The sequence below is a fragment of the Anas acuta genome, chromosome 22 (genome assembly GCF_963932015.1).
Source record: "Anas acuta chromosome 22, bAnaAcu1.1, whole genome shotgun sequence".
NCBI classification, from domain to species: Eukaryota; Metazoa; Chordata; class Aves; order Anseriformes; family Anatidae; genus Anas; species Anas acuta.
The window spans coordinates 8138683-8154117 of NC_089000.1; the positions used below are offsets into that span (position 1 = coordinate 8138683).

Consider the following 15435-nt stretch of genomic DNA (forward strand, 5'->3'; position numbering starts at 1 on the left):
TTTTCTCTAATCTCTTCCATCTTTAAGATAATTTCTCATCGTCACAGTATCCACATTCTGAAAATAACACTGGTATCACTAAGCGCACCTTTCCTAGAAAGGCCTTGTAACACCTTATTATCTGCAAGCAGGGCTTTCATGAAGGCTGCTGGTTTTAGCATCTCTTTTCAGGGGCTTTGGTACATACCTTACAACAGTTTAAGATCCAAAACCATCATGGGGAACGAGCCCCACGGTCTGCTTGAAAGCTATGTTATCTACTGTATGCTGAAAAGCGATCTTCTATCTGCTGGTCTGACATATGAACCTGCGATTTATTTTAAAGGCCTGTGTCTCCTATAAATATCACGCAGCACTAGACACTCTATGGGCATAAGTGCTTGCATCATCACTTCCGTGATTCAGAACACTCTGTCCTAAAATCTGGAATTTCTACACCTCTTTCCCAAGTTCTCAAGGGTTCATCTCGTATTTGTTTTATTTATGGGCTTTCTGAATGAACCTGTGATTAAAGCATATGCACACCTCATTAGCATAATGAGATTTTCCTTACAAGCACATATTGAAAAAGAAACATTCATACAGTCATTTTACAGATGTGGCACTGAGGTACAGAGATGGTATCCAACTGGCTTAAGGCCACCCCACAGACCTTTATCAGAACCCAAATCTTTTATCACATTCAAATCGACTGCTTTCATCTAATAAGTGGGTTTTTTCCTAACAAAATTCCATTTATATTCCTAGAACTATTCCTAAATGAAATTTATGCAAGAAGAGAATTCAGTGCTAAACGGTCTGAGTTTTGTGTGTGTTTTTTTGGTTTGCTTTTTTTTGGTCCACAAGACCTCTTTCATGCTCTAGTGAGCAAGAAAGGCTGTTTGTTTTTTTCAATTAGACACCTCAGACACCTCCACTGTGGTAAACTCAGGTAATGAAAGTCCTCCATAACACCAGCATTTGCTGAAGTGTCTGTGACTTAACATGGCCCCATTCTCTTTTACAAGAAAAGTTGTTTACATTTTAGGTTCCAGGCATTTTAGGCTTAAATTGTCAGGCTAGTTCTTATGTAAAGCATTTTCATTTCATATTTTTTCCTTTTTCAATTAGCTATCTCAGAGAAGAGGAGTGCAGAGGCTAGCAACAAGAGATGTTCAGGCTGCAGCTCTCAGTATCCCAGCAGAAGGACGTTTCAGCAACCTGCCCCTTTGTAGCTACACCCAGCAGAAAGGCAATTGCAATGTCTGAGGCTGACTTGCGAGGGTACTGCCCAAAAGGGCTGGCACAGCAGCCTTTCAGTGAATTTCACTTCTGTCTTCAACAGCCCTCCCCTTTCAATATTCCCTGTGTCTACAGGCAGAGTGCCTCCATAGATCCGACCCAATTATCTTGTCTTACGTTGCCTTTGACAAACAAACTAACTAAAAAATAATCTCTGGAATAATTAGGGTTTAAGATTATTTTAAGCAATGAATGAACTCATATTGCTAAACTTGCATGTATAGCTTTTGTATTCAAAACCAGTGACTATGAGAGAAGGGGTAGCAAGAAGGGCTGGCCTCGCTTACATTTCCCTTTTTCATATTCAACTTTTCCAGAATTTCTGCTAGATTCCTTTTCTGCATGCAGCAGGCCTGAGAATGGCACCCTCTCCTTCCTGCTATCCATTGTGTAATCCAAAACCCATGCTGAAGCAATGATCATGTCTGTACCGTGCATACTGCAGCATTACCACGAGGACCCCAAATCCATCAGCTAACATGCCAGCTGGCACCTTTCCTTCCCCTCTGCTTTCTTTCCCTGAGCAGGAGAAACCATTCATTGCCTTCTGGGGCTAGCACTGGACCCACACTGTTCCTAGTAATGAATGCAACCTGTTCTAACGAATGTGAAGCTTATTTGTGAGTGTGGAGCTGCACTCAATTGCCTGACATTTCACATTTCTCACCATAAATCTGGGTAACACTTTATTTTAATTACTGGGACATTTTCTAACTTTTATTGTTTCTGGCAAACACAAGCAAAATGAGCTCATTCATTATATAAGGTATGCAAGCTATTTCTTCAGGGGAAATTGTGTTCTATATTATTCTTGCCATCCAACAAGATGGTCCATTCACCTCCCTTCTAGATGTCCGTAACTATCACAAAGGCTGAGAATAATTAACTAATCTGACAGGGACCTTGTAAGATGAGATATCCATCCATCCATCCATCCTTCTGCATTTCTAACACCCTCATGGATGTGCATAACTCAGGGGCAGCATATATCATGCCTTTTTCTACATCCCCACTCCCAAATGGGTGTAGATGCCACCCTGAGATGCCACAAAGGAAATTCCAAGCTGCAAGCTTCAGACGCTGATTTGATTTTGCTCTACATGTGTTACAAACACCAAGAGGAGAAACAGCAGGGTGATACCACTGATGAGCGCTGCAGTCCTCAGGAAGATGCTGCATATGAACGCCTAGGCAGCAGAGACTGCTGTCAGGGCCCTGGAGAGACCAAAGGATTTTACAAATATCTTGAAGCCTCAATGTAAAAATCCCTTTATATCCTCCCAGCAAAGTTCCATAATTTCATTAAGATGAGCACTGTTACATACTGGAGAGGCTGAACTCCTCTAGCTCCCCAAGGTCAAATCAGTAAACCTGCAGAAAATAACACACAGCACCTCTGGACCTTATTTATCCCACAGCAATCAGTGCCAAATTTCAAGTGGCATCCCAACAAGGATCACGTTCAGTCCATCCCTACACTGATAATTTAGGGACAGTAGGTGCTGAACACTCTGCAGGCAATGCAACCTCTCATTTGCTAAACCAGGCCCAAAGCTTCTTTAACCAGGCCATCACTTACATTAGTGAATTCAGACAGGACTGGAGAAATCATAACTCAGGCAACTTCTTCTGACAATTGTCTGAGCATTGGAAATCGACTCCTGCTCTTGGACTCTCCCATTGTCTGTGCATTACAACCCTTCCTCATTCTGTACCTTCCTTGTTCCTACTGCTGAGCCCGAGATGATGGAATTGGCCGTTTGCCCAGGTGGAGAAGAAAAAAAACCTCAGTTGCTGTAATGGAACGGCTTTCTGACTTTTCTGAATGCAGTTAAGTGAAAATCCCATGCAGACAGAACATAGCATGCTTAATGACTCACACTCCACATTTTCACCAGGGAAAAATTTAAGGCCTGCACTCAAAGTTAAAAGATGGAAATTTTTATAAAACTTCCATTGTGATATGTTACCATCTGTTCCGAAATCAACAACAACAACCAAAAAATCCAAGTCAATTGCTTGATTTTCTCCTTTCTTGTTTTTGTTGTAAGAGCTTTCTGGTTTATAGATAAGATATGAATCTCAGTGGGAGGGACACAAGCATATACAATTCAGCATAAAAAAAAAAAAAAAAAAGAGACCTCAACCTTTTTGTTTGCTGGCTTTGGACACATTTAAATCCTGCAGAGTAAACTGTTCTATATGTTATGGCCATTTTCTCAAACAACCACCAGTAGTGTTTTGTATCAGTCAGGGAGTGGATTTTATATCTGTACGCCTAAGTGTGCATGCATGCACTCAGCCCAGAAACTCTGAACTGCCTCCAAGGTCTTCTGATGAGATGGTTTTACTGAAGAAGTGTTCTCTCTCTCTTGGGAACCAAGCCACTGAGAATTTGGATGAAATGCATATAACAACACAAAGTTTCGAGCTTGCTTGGAGAAAAAAGAAGAGTCCGCAACTTTCACCCCTTTCTTTCCTCCTTCATTCCTTCTAATGGTTTGTAAAAACACATAACTTCTTCTGCCTGTTTTTAAGCAAGAACATATATTTCTTTCTTTTCAGAGAGTTCATTTCTTGGAACTCATACCATTTTCATTTAGCTATTTTTACCCACCCTGCTCCTTCCTGTATCCATGGAGTTTCATCAAAACATTGAATTCCAGTCTCTAATGACATAACCTTCCCCTTTCCTTCCTGTTCTCATGTCACCTCTCATTTTCTCACTAGCTCCATAGACTTCTCTGATTTTTTAGACTTTTTCTGCTCTACGTTTCTTATTTTTGTTATGTCCTTTGCAACAGCACTGCCCTCTTCTCTACAGAATACTAACTTGGGTATACTTGGAGGCTGTTCAGATTTTTTGGGGAATACTAACAAGCCATGAACTTCTGTATAAACAAGAAAACAAACAAAAAAATCAAACAACAAAAATTTTGCCAACTGCCTTAGCTAAGGAGAACAGTTTCTCTTCCCTACTCTAGGGTAAAAATCTGACTTCAAAGGCCAGTTCTGTCTTACATCAGCATCAAACTGGAATGGTTCAACTGTAATCACTATTGGAGAGCCTCATCTGCCACATTTTGGGATAAATCCGCTCTCGGACAGCCATAGGAAAACAATCAGAATGGCTGTGATTCCAAGTGGAGACAAAAGGACTGTGAAATACAGCTCACAGCTCTGCTGATGTATTAGCAGTTGAACGTGACATACAGGGCACATGCTAGTGATGCAGGCCTGAAGTTACTTCATGGAGTAACACGAGCATGGTATGTCAGAGCCTGGCCCTACCAGATCTTTCCACGTGCACACTACACTTCACTACAGCTGCATATTTCTGTGAGACACAGTTCCTGTAGCATGTGATTCTTAAGGGTAAAGGTAGGAGCAGCAATCTGGCATAAATATTCCTCGTCTCAGAAAAAACCTGAACTGCAAATGGAATTCATTTGCTGATTTGCAGGAACAATGAAGTCAAGCAACAAAACTTAGCAAACCATATTAAAAAGTATCCTCGCAAGTGTTTTTGCAGGAGACAGAGGTGTTTATAAACCAAAAAAAGAGGTGTAGAAGTTACAATTGCTCCAGGGCAAATTTTAACTGTTTTCCCTTCCTTATTAGATTTCTCATTCATAAAAAAAATTGTTAGCTGACTTAGCAGTCACCGTACCACATGGGATTTTAGGTGCTCCTAACCATCTGTACATATTTTTCCATTTGTCCATTTCCATTTCAATTTTTTTCCAATTAATTTGTCTAATTTTATCTCTGTCTAAATAATTAATTATCTGGAATGTTGAGACAAATCTTTACCTCGGCACCACTATGGAGAGCCTATTTGCTTAGAAGCAGGGAATACAAGCTCCAGGCTCTCACAAAGTCCATTGCCACTCTCAGCTGGCAGTACTAATGGAAATCCTTGCTTGATCCTGACACTTTTTCCTAGGCTCGATCCTGAAGGTTTAATCCTTCCAAAAGGTGTCAGCAAAGTTTCCAGGCAGATTTGCTCTCTGAACACAACATATGCACATTCAAAGCAATAGCACTATGTTAATCAATATGAGCTCTACACTGACAATCTGCCAAGAATCTAAAGCCCATATATAAAGACTGTCCCCTGTAAGGCATCAAGTGCCCCAAATTTCCATAAATTCAATAGCTGTAGGATTAGAACGTGAACTTGTACAGAGTTGCACCTACCCATAACTTCAATATAGGAATGCAGTACTGGAAGGCTACATGACTAGGTCAGCAATTTCTCCATCCTACAGTCTTATCTCTTGGTGCCCAGCTAAGTCCTTTATCAATAGAAAACAGTTGTGAAGCTTCACACAGAAGTTATGATTCTGCAAGATTTAGAATATTATTTGCACGATAAACTGAGAAATTAGGTTTGAAGTCTCCTCTGTATTTAAGCTGAAAATGGAAAGCTCAGTAAGGTACAGAAATGGTAAGTTTGGTCTCCTTACACAACATTAACAGTCCAGCTGAATCAATGCAGACTACTTCGCGCTGGCCTACAGAAGCTCTGTGGGTTCATCCCACAAAAAGCATGCAAAATGGAGGAATATGATATGGATTTATACCACCTTTCATTTTCAGTTCATATCCGAAAAAGCTTGATGACCAACAATGTCATTAATAATGTTTTATTTGAAACGTTCTGTCTAATCTACATGCATGTTCAGGAGTCACCTGCAATTTCCCCATATGAAATCTTTGTCATGCCTCCCTTCCCTACGTACTGTGCTAAGATCATTGACACTTCTGTTAGTTGAAAACAAAAATAAGTGGCATGGCTGACTGAAGAAACCTGAGAATCAAACACCTAATTCTTCCTCAGGTTTGCAAGGCCATTTGCAGCAAGTCAATTCTCCCTTTCTCCTTCCCTAAAGTGGAAATGCACAGTAGGACTTCTTTTGTTGGAGCTGTACATGGGGCCACATAAAGAGCTGTGTACTACAGGAGGAAACAGTCTACTGGATTATGTTTAGCACCAGAATCAGAAGGGCAGCTTTGTGGTGACCTACTGCGTGACCTACCTTAAGCATGTTTTTGCTCCATGTCTTTATTCCTTCTCATACCCACCATCAAAAGGAGCTGCCCATTTAAATTGCCTCTGTAAAGAGGATCTCTCCTTACTTGGCAGCAAAAGCAATGAGGTCCCTAGCAGGTCTGGCTCGAAAAAATTCAACAGAACTCTGCTGTGCCGGAGCAGACAATTTCCACTGAAATTTACTTTACTTAATTTAGAAAGGAGTATAAATGCAGAGTGCCACCATTGTCAAAATAGTTTTAAAATATATTTTCAAAGTGAAACAAGACCATCTAATTCAAAATGGCCTAGTTTTAATCATGTCCTATTGTACACAATACAAAAGTCAAAGAACTACAAAAGTTTTGAACAATTTTTTTAGTAGCTTTCTTTCACTTCAAGTTGGAATAAACTTGTGTTTCAAAATCCTTAAGCCAATTCAGCCTGTGAGCTACAGTTCTGACTAGTACCACCAGACAAATGTAAAATTATGTGTGGGAACAGTGCTTAGCAGGACTGGGTTCTTCAATAATTCTTTGTTTCGTATGAAGCCCACAAAGGGACTCTGCTTCAGCACACACATTCCTATGTTGAAATGCTACTTCACCTAGCTGAGCACACAGCTATGTAAGCAAAATGTGCCTTTGCACGTGTTTTTTCCTCTTCCAGCCTGACAGACATACTACATATGAGACATGCTCAAAATAGATGAAATTCATTTCCTACACTGAACAGATACAAATCTACTGACGTCTATTCAAGCTGCACCTGATTACACAAGAAGCCAGTTTTGTCCACGGTAGCCTAAGAAATGCAAGTTCAAATAGGTAGAGCCTATCCTCTGTTTGTCTTACAGTTTAAGCCTGCCATCACAGAATGGTTTGGGTTGGAAGGGACATTAAAGATCATCTAACTCCAACCCCTAATCACTCCTTGAAATCAACCCACCGGCTTTGCTGTAACAAAGGAGGCCCAGTGAGCGCCTGCTGCCTTCTCTTCCTAGTCCAGCAAATTCTTTCAGCTAACCTGATAATCTGTCAGGTTGGCTCAACAACTTCGTGCAGATGCTTTGCCATTTTTGCCCATTGCTTTTCCTTACATCATTTATTAACAGGGCCCCTGAAATTCCTCTGGAGGTATGTCAGGCCACATGTCCTTTTCTCATTTCATTTCAGTTCTTGGAGAAGCAGGCAAGTAAAATTGCTTCTAAAAAAGATTCAGCTACTATTCCTGACTGTGTTTGCACAGCCATCTATCAATAACTGAGTAACTAGGTCTGCCTGCCTTGATCTCAGCGACAGGCTGAGATTGTTTGCCCTGGCCTCAGTCACCTGATTGAACAACTGTCCTGATCCTTGCTAATGGATTCCATTGCTACATAGTTTAAGCAAACAGGAACACCACCAGTTTTTGCAACTTCAGAATGCTACTTGAAAGTACTTCAGGTGCACTACACACACTTCCCCATACCTCCATGTTGCCCTCGTTTTCCAGTGCTATATATTGCAGAGTTGGCTTCCACGTGACGTGCCCATGAAGCTGTCTAAACAAATACACGGGCAGAAAATCTGAAGCAGAGCGTTTCCACCTGTTGAATTTCTGCAAAACTGACACTGGTAATGACCATCACCTCCTAACGTGTGGAAGACAGTGCCAAGCAAACACTACAAGTGGAAATTAGAACACAACTCGGAAAGGCTCAGTGACAACTGCAGAGAAAATGTTAAAGGCCGGTTAGGATCACTATTAGCATGCTAGGAGGAGGGGACAGGGAGGGAACTAAGACCAAATAAGCTGTGGTTTACTAGCAAGGGAGGTCATTTCTGAAAAAAGAACAGGATCCCAGTGGGAAAAACAATACGGGAGATAAATCAGTAATAGGGCCAATCATTCACAGGGCCTGCAAATATTTCTTAGAAGAATGTAGTAGAAGGAGAGCTAAGGGGCAAAATTGCACTGGCATACTTGGAGTGCACGGTCTCTAGAAACGTAACAGTGGCTCAGGGCTGGTGGTGGTCAACTGATTCCAAGGGATTGCTGAACAGAATGCAAGGCAAACAATGGCACGCAGTTCACACAAAGTTATGCTTTGTGTTTATGTTCTCAGCAGCCGAGCACAGGAGGTTGTGGAGCTGATGCTCTCTAGCAAGTTGATGGTTGCCTGCGCTACCTTGTGAAAAGCCCCCCAGATAACTGCACAGAGATCTGTGTTACTAAGCCTAAGATTGTCCTGTGGGATTGTTTCATAGCCTGTGGCCACAATACACGTCCACATCTTCAAGTTACCCACCTCTACAACAGAAAGGATGCATGCAAAATGCCTTGCAGGAAAGGGCTTTGCTTACAACAGCTCTTGAACTGTTTGGGAAAGCGTTAGTTGGCCCAGCTAAAAATGTGCAAGAGCTCTTTCAACAATATATAAATGTACAGTGAAGTTCCAGAGCCCAGAAACCTTTCCTTAATCTGTTAATTTGCCAACATACCTGCAGCCTGTGATTAGGAGTTGAACTCGATGACCCTTATGGGTCCCTTCCAACTCGGGATGTTCTACGATTCTGATTTCTTTCTGTACTGCTTGACGAAGTTTTAAGTTTGGAAGCCATTATGCATACTGACAGTTTCCTGTTGACACAAGTAGTCAGAAGAGGGGAAACATCTGTAGATGTTGCTGTAGCTTAAGGGCTATCACTACGCAGCCTGGACAGGCAGAACTATTCCTCTAAGGGAAACCTTTGGTGCCAACCTGCTTGACGTGGCTTGGCTCGAAGCAGAGGACTGGGTCTTAAACCGTCACAGCATTCTACAAAACCTTTAAAGAAGTACTGGAAACAGGAAAAGTACCAATGTACTGGGAGAACAATGAAGTGGGTTCTGAGCATGGAAGGCAAGCTAGTGTATTTCCACTTCCAAGCACTGAGGTTATTTACCAGCTCAGCAAGGAAGCTCCTGGTAGAATACAATCTATAACCTCCATCTAAGAACTTCAGCAAATCCTCCAACAGGGTTTCACAGCACCTATAAAAGTTAAACCGTCCTGACAAACTGAGGCAAAAGAAAGAAACTAAGTAGTTGTACCAAAAGTATAGAAGGTCTGGATGGAAGCACAGATTTTCTGTGCTTTTAACCTGTCGTGAGCACACTGCCTCATCAAGCCCACACATGAGATGGAAACCCATCAAGGATCATTGTGCAAGAAGGAAGACATGAGAATGGCAAGAAACATTCACCCGGCAACTCGCTTAAGCCACAACTCAGAACAGGAAGTTTCAGTCAAATTTTCAATTCCCACACCAGGTTAAATCAATCTAAATCAAATACACTTAAAAGAAAAAAAGCCTTGAATGGAAAAAACAGTCTCTTTATGCCACCCACTACCAGCAAGTTTATTGTTCTTGCTCGAAAACTATTTCCCATTTAAAAGTTACGTGAATTTAGAAATCCAAGCAGTGGATTGTTTTCTCTTTTTGAATTTCAACACAGGAAAACAGAGTATTTTATACAGTTAACTAAGCTAAGAAAGGATTGAGATACCCAGTACTGGATTAAAATCAATTCATGGTGGTAGCATAATGCTCAAGAATCACACACTTTTAAGCATTTTTAACATTTTCAAATGTCTTACATCAGGCTTTATATTCCTTTTTCTTTCTCTCTCAGAAATTCAGTTCTCTCTTCCACAATAACTTTGGGACCAGGCCTATGTGTCTTGACATCAAAGGATTTTGCAGGTTTTTTCAGCACAGAAATGGATGGAGCGTACCACATATAGCATCCACTGTCCTGTTTCTGACGTTGGCCATGACTAGCTGCTTCATACAAAGAAGACACTTCTGGAGGTACCGATCCAACCTGCAAGTCCCTCCATCACCAGCAAGAGTTAAAAAGGTTCCCTTGTTGCCTCCCAGATGTTGCTGCATTTTATTTTAAAGTGTTACTATAACCAAGTTGGGTGTTCTTGCTAGCCATACAAACATCCCAGCCTTTTCTGAATCCTTCCACGCTCTCAACTGTATACTCAGCAGTACAGAGTTTTATACTTACATAAAAATAAAACTTTTAGATAGTGCACAAATATAGATTTATCTGAAAAAAAATAGTTCAATACATATGTATTTGTGCTTTATATATTATCTATATAAAAAATGGTGGTTCATGTTATAAGCTCAAGTCTGTGATTCCACACAGAAAAGGAGCTGGTGTGGGATGGATCCATTTCTCCATTTTCCTTTTCTGTGCACTTATTACCAATGAAGGATATCAGACATGACAGCCCTAGAGGTGGAAGCCCTTTGTCTACACAGCTGGTCCAGTTCTGTCAGCAAGAAGGCAGGACTTCACTTCAGCACTGTTTCAATCCACAATGCCTCAAGAAACTACCAAGAACCACCAGTAAAAATCAAGGGAATAAGAAATTAAGACTGACCAGTCAAAGTCCTTTATGAGAACACTTTCTGAGAGCTACCAAGGAAAACAATTAGGACCAATTGCATTCATTATTTAGGTGGAACACATCTGAGATTGTGGAACTGCTTATTTATGGGTTGCTTAAAAATAACCCTACAGAAAGCAACCATTAAATTGCCACTAATACACACTAGATTCAGAACAGCAATTAAAGTTTCTTATTTCATTTGCAAGGCACTGAGCACACCAGTCCTCACCAAAAGCAAGCTTACAAAAGCTCGGACAAGAAAAGAATTACTAACATATATATTAAAATGTCAACAAAGTATGTTGTGCACACTGCTCCCTAGAGTGATTTGATTTTATTTTTTCCACTAGCATCAATTCCACAAGTGTGTACAAGTCAGAAAAAGAAGTCAAATGGAAGTAGTTGTGAAACTGCTCCATCTACTTTTATCATCCACATGGAAAAATGCCCAAAAAGAATAGTAGGCATACACTGTAAATATTAAGTCCTCAACTTGTCTGTTTTTCATAGTTTTTAAGGATGGAGTACCTTCTGAATGTGCACATTCTATGGAAGTACTGTCTCTTTTAAAGTTGGAATGTGTTGTGTTGTTTGTTTGTTTGTTTGTTTGTTTTTTTAAACCACAAGAAAAAGTACAGTTTCCCAGGTTTTTACTGGAAAAGTTTTCTTGGGAAAATATTCATTTCCAAAGCATTGTTTTTACACTTTCGGTTCACTGGTCATATGACTCTTAAAATGCTTTAATAGTGTTTTTACTCCATGAATGTTTCCAATAATTTAATCCATTCTATTTCCTACAGTATCTCCTTTTAAGGACAAGTATATCAATAATGCTTCTGACATTCTGTAATCCAAATAATTTCTTTTTTAGATTTTCTTCTCAGTTGGGACATTCAACACAAGACTAATTGTTTATTCCTTCATCTCAGAGTTTTCTGAAAATGTTGCTGCACAATAAAACCCAATCAATAACCCAATAAACATTAGAGACACGGAGAATTTTGCACAACATTTTAAGTTCCTGCAACTTTCTTTTCTAATGAGGTTAGTAATCATCTGCTACATTTTCCAAGACAAAAACTTTATACATATGTTTTGTGCACAACACCTGCCCTACAGAGATTTTTTTTGTATTTATTTTACTAAAATGGGAGTTCTGTGTTCTGTGACAGGCTGTAAAAGCGTACCCATAATCAAATGTTATTACGTATGGCTCTCAATAAAGACCCTAAAAGTATCTATTTATAACAGTAAACTATTGAAAAACCTTAGCATTTTTAATAAGGTTGCAGAAATCTTTATCAAAAACTGCATGTGGTCTTCAATGCAGAGTAGATATATTGTTCAGCTCAATTGTTCCAAAACTTCTGTGCTTTTTTGATACAATCAGCCCTCTGTATTTTTCAACTACTATTGGAATTCAGGAGCTAATACACTTTATGGTTTTGCAGAGTGCTTTGGGAACTACTAGTTCATCACTTCAAAATTTAATTCCTCCTATCTACACAAAGACAAAAATCAGGCCTCCTTTGCTGTCTTTTCTGATGCTCCATTTATAGTATAAGCTACCAAAATAGCTTTAACATGTCTGTTGTACTTGGTCCTTATTTAGAACGTTCTGACTGTAAATTGTTGTCAATTGTTAAATTTAATAAGAGTGATATCTAGTCATGTCAAATAAGATCTGGTCTTTTTTGTGCAAGGTACAAGAGTGCCATTAAGCAGTCTTTCTGCTGATGAGTTCGCACAGTGTGGGAGTGATGTAGAGATGCAGTGACTCATGTGATATCAGTCAAAAGGCCAGCTTCAGAACCAGCGACAAAAGCAAGTTTCTCGAAGCCAAGACCAGGCTCATTGTACTTTTCTGCTTCCACATCACATTGAAACACAACTGTAGTCTAACTAGAAACATCTGGCCTTAAAGCAGCATTTGCAATTATTGATACTTAAACTAAAAATACATTCTAAGACGGTCAAAGAAAATTTTGGTAGGCCTATCACCTATTGTCCTCACAAAGGTCCTTTGCTTAATACCGAGTGAGGGAAGTGGTGAAGCTGCTTCTTAGCTGTTTATAAAGGAAACCAGAAGATACTTTGATAAGATGCTATCTTCTTTCCTTCCTCTCACTGTATTCACTGTTCAACAGGGGAATTTTAGCTTTTGTTCCCTGTCCTATGCAGTAGTCAAAGGCTCTAAAGGGGGGACCTCTCTAGCCCACAAGATGAGACCAACACTCATTAATTCTCTTGTTCTTTGTAAGATCAGAGATACTTTAGTGACATATCCAATATCTATCTGATGAAAATTGTTACCAGAATGTTTCAATATCAATCTCCCTCTCTTTCTCTGTAAATAAGTTACAGAAAGAAGCCAACTGACAGCACTTGACAACATGGAGCACTGTGCCAGAACACAAACCAATAAAGTTTCCTTTTGAATGTGACAAAACGCTTATTTTAAGCATACTGAGACAATAAAGTGCTGATTAATAAGTAGCATGTTCTTGTATGACACTTATGAGTGTGTAGTGTTCTGCTAAACATAGAAGATGCTGAAGGTATGCAATCGCAAGTACAAAACCAGCTCCACACAGCTGTACTGAAAGTTAGCTCTGAACACACATTAATTCCAGTAACAGTGTATCTTCAGCTATGTGCAGGATTGACCCACTGTCACTGACATATTCTTAAGAACTTATTAAGAATAAATACATGTGTAAGGTTTCTCAGACATACCTACATGGTCTACGGTCATGTCTTTGACTGCTGCCTTATCCGGGTACAAATGAGTGTATTGATTATTCAGGGACTGCTGCTGAGCGATGGCTTCAGATTTAGCTAGAAATTATGAGGCTCTATTAGCATCATATCACACGTAATTGCACGTTAATACAATGTTCTGTAGAAATTAACATGGAGAGAGCTGAAAATAATATTCACCCACAGAGTCTAAAAATAAGCAGCAAAACTTCCCCTCCTCGCTTCTTTCTGATGCTTGTTTCCCCTCAGGTGATAGCAAAATTCTCCTTCCCAGCTCTCCTGAAATGCATCATGTGCTCTGGGTCACAGACAGTTCTGAGAAACCTTGTTTATGCAGGCTTACACTTTTGGGATGTACTGTGTGATACAAATTAAGGGTCTTTTTATTAGACCAGAATAACCAACAGAACACACCGCTGTAACATGACCTCCAAGAAACACATTTAAGTACACCTAAATAAGAAGTATAGGCACAAGAGTGGTATGCACTAATTACAGTAAATGTGGTGTTTTCAGCTGCACTACCATGAAGAAATATACTACTTTAGACTATTTTTGGTGTGACAGAGTCTGTTTAGTTCAGACCTACACCTCAGCCCATTTCAGACTTCTAAAAAAAAAAAAAACAAACAATTAACGTACCAGAAGCTTATTGAATATTGATTGTTTCAGACAACCCAATGTAATGATTTGTTTTATACAAACATAGTAATTTTGAGAGCAAAGGATTATTAAAATCAGCAAAAAGGATACTAATTTTGGAGGAGCAGAAACTATTTGCAGTCCCTACTGAGTGGACAAGCTTTCCCACAGGATGACAAATGGAGAAGAGTCCAGATGAAAGTATGTGATGATGAGTAGTAAAAATCCTACAGAGTTTGGGGGTAATTTGATACCTTTGTAGTATTGATATGTCCTCAGGCATATACTTTATGAACTACATTCTTCAAAAACACCTTATGAGACAAATATAATGAGCTTCCATCACACAAAAATAAAAAGTAGGGTCATAGGTGTAAGCACAGATGGAGCTGGTTCTAGAAGGGGGATGAAAAAGCTGAAGATCTGGGATCATGCTCCAGACTCGCTACTTCTGTGGTATTTAATTTAGAGCTTTTGCTGGAGGGACGGGAGAAGAATCAATTTTTCATTACACATTATGCATATATGCATGCAGTCCCTGACATAAAGCTTTCCCAATCTGGTCTAAGACCTACCTCAGTGCACGCAGTAAAACTCCTCATGCCTACAGGACTGAAGCAGAACTCCATGGTGATGATTTTCTGCATGGAGGGCACACCGCACCCCATAGGAAGAATGTCACGCTGCCAGATGCATGCTCCATTACATTCTTCTAGTCCTGAAGGAAAAACACTTTACGTTCAGCATATATAATATTCCTGTTAATGTGAGACAGGAGACTGGCAATATGCCACTAACACAGCCAAGAGATGGAAAAAACAGTGAGCTAGTAGAGCCTCCCAATCTGAAGCAGACAGACCTATTGTAAGTTGTCTCCATCCTAGGGGCTGGATGGTCCAGGCTGATTTATGAGCACAATATTTACAACTAACACACATGAAATACATTATGGGTAGAAATAAATCTCCTAACATGCAGAGAGAACAATTAAGATAAAAGAATGCATATGGTAAACTAGGTGAATGTTTGTCATTAGAAGTGTGGTACTAAAGCCAGAGCACGTCTTTGGGGCAAAGGATACTGTACGTTTGCACTAATGTTTATCAATACTTGGGAAGACATGAGATGTTAGGCAGACTTCTCCTTTTTATTTTTTTTTTCCTGGTGAATTCAAAGCTGATGAAAGGCACTGTGTTGAAAGCCTCTAGGAGTAAAATGCTGCATTAAAGGAAGGTTAGCCTTCTGCCTAATCAAAACCCAGAGAAAAACAGGCCAGAGTTCAGGT

General features: G+C 39.9%; 1 protein-coding gene across 1 annotated transcript in view; it reads right to left on the reverse strand.

Moving 5' to 3' along the window:
• SKI (SKI proto-oncogene) overlaps nt 1-14865 on the reverse strand; it is a 127067-nt gene extending 112202 nt beyond the window's left edge. The window contains exon 1 of the mRNA XM_068658639.1: nt 14726-14865. The gene's annotated coding sequence lies outside the window, so the exon portion shown is untranslated. The remainder of the gene's footprint in view (nt 1-14725) is intronic.
• Nucleotides 14866-15435: the final 570 nt, after the last annotated feature.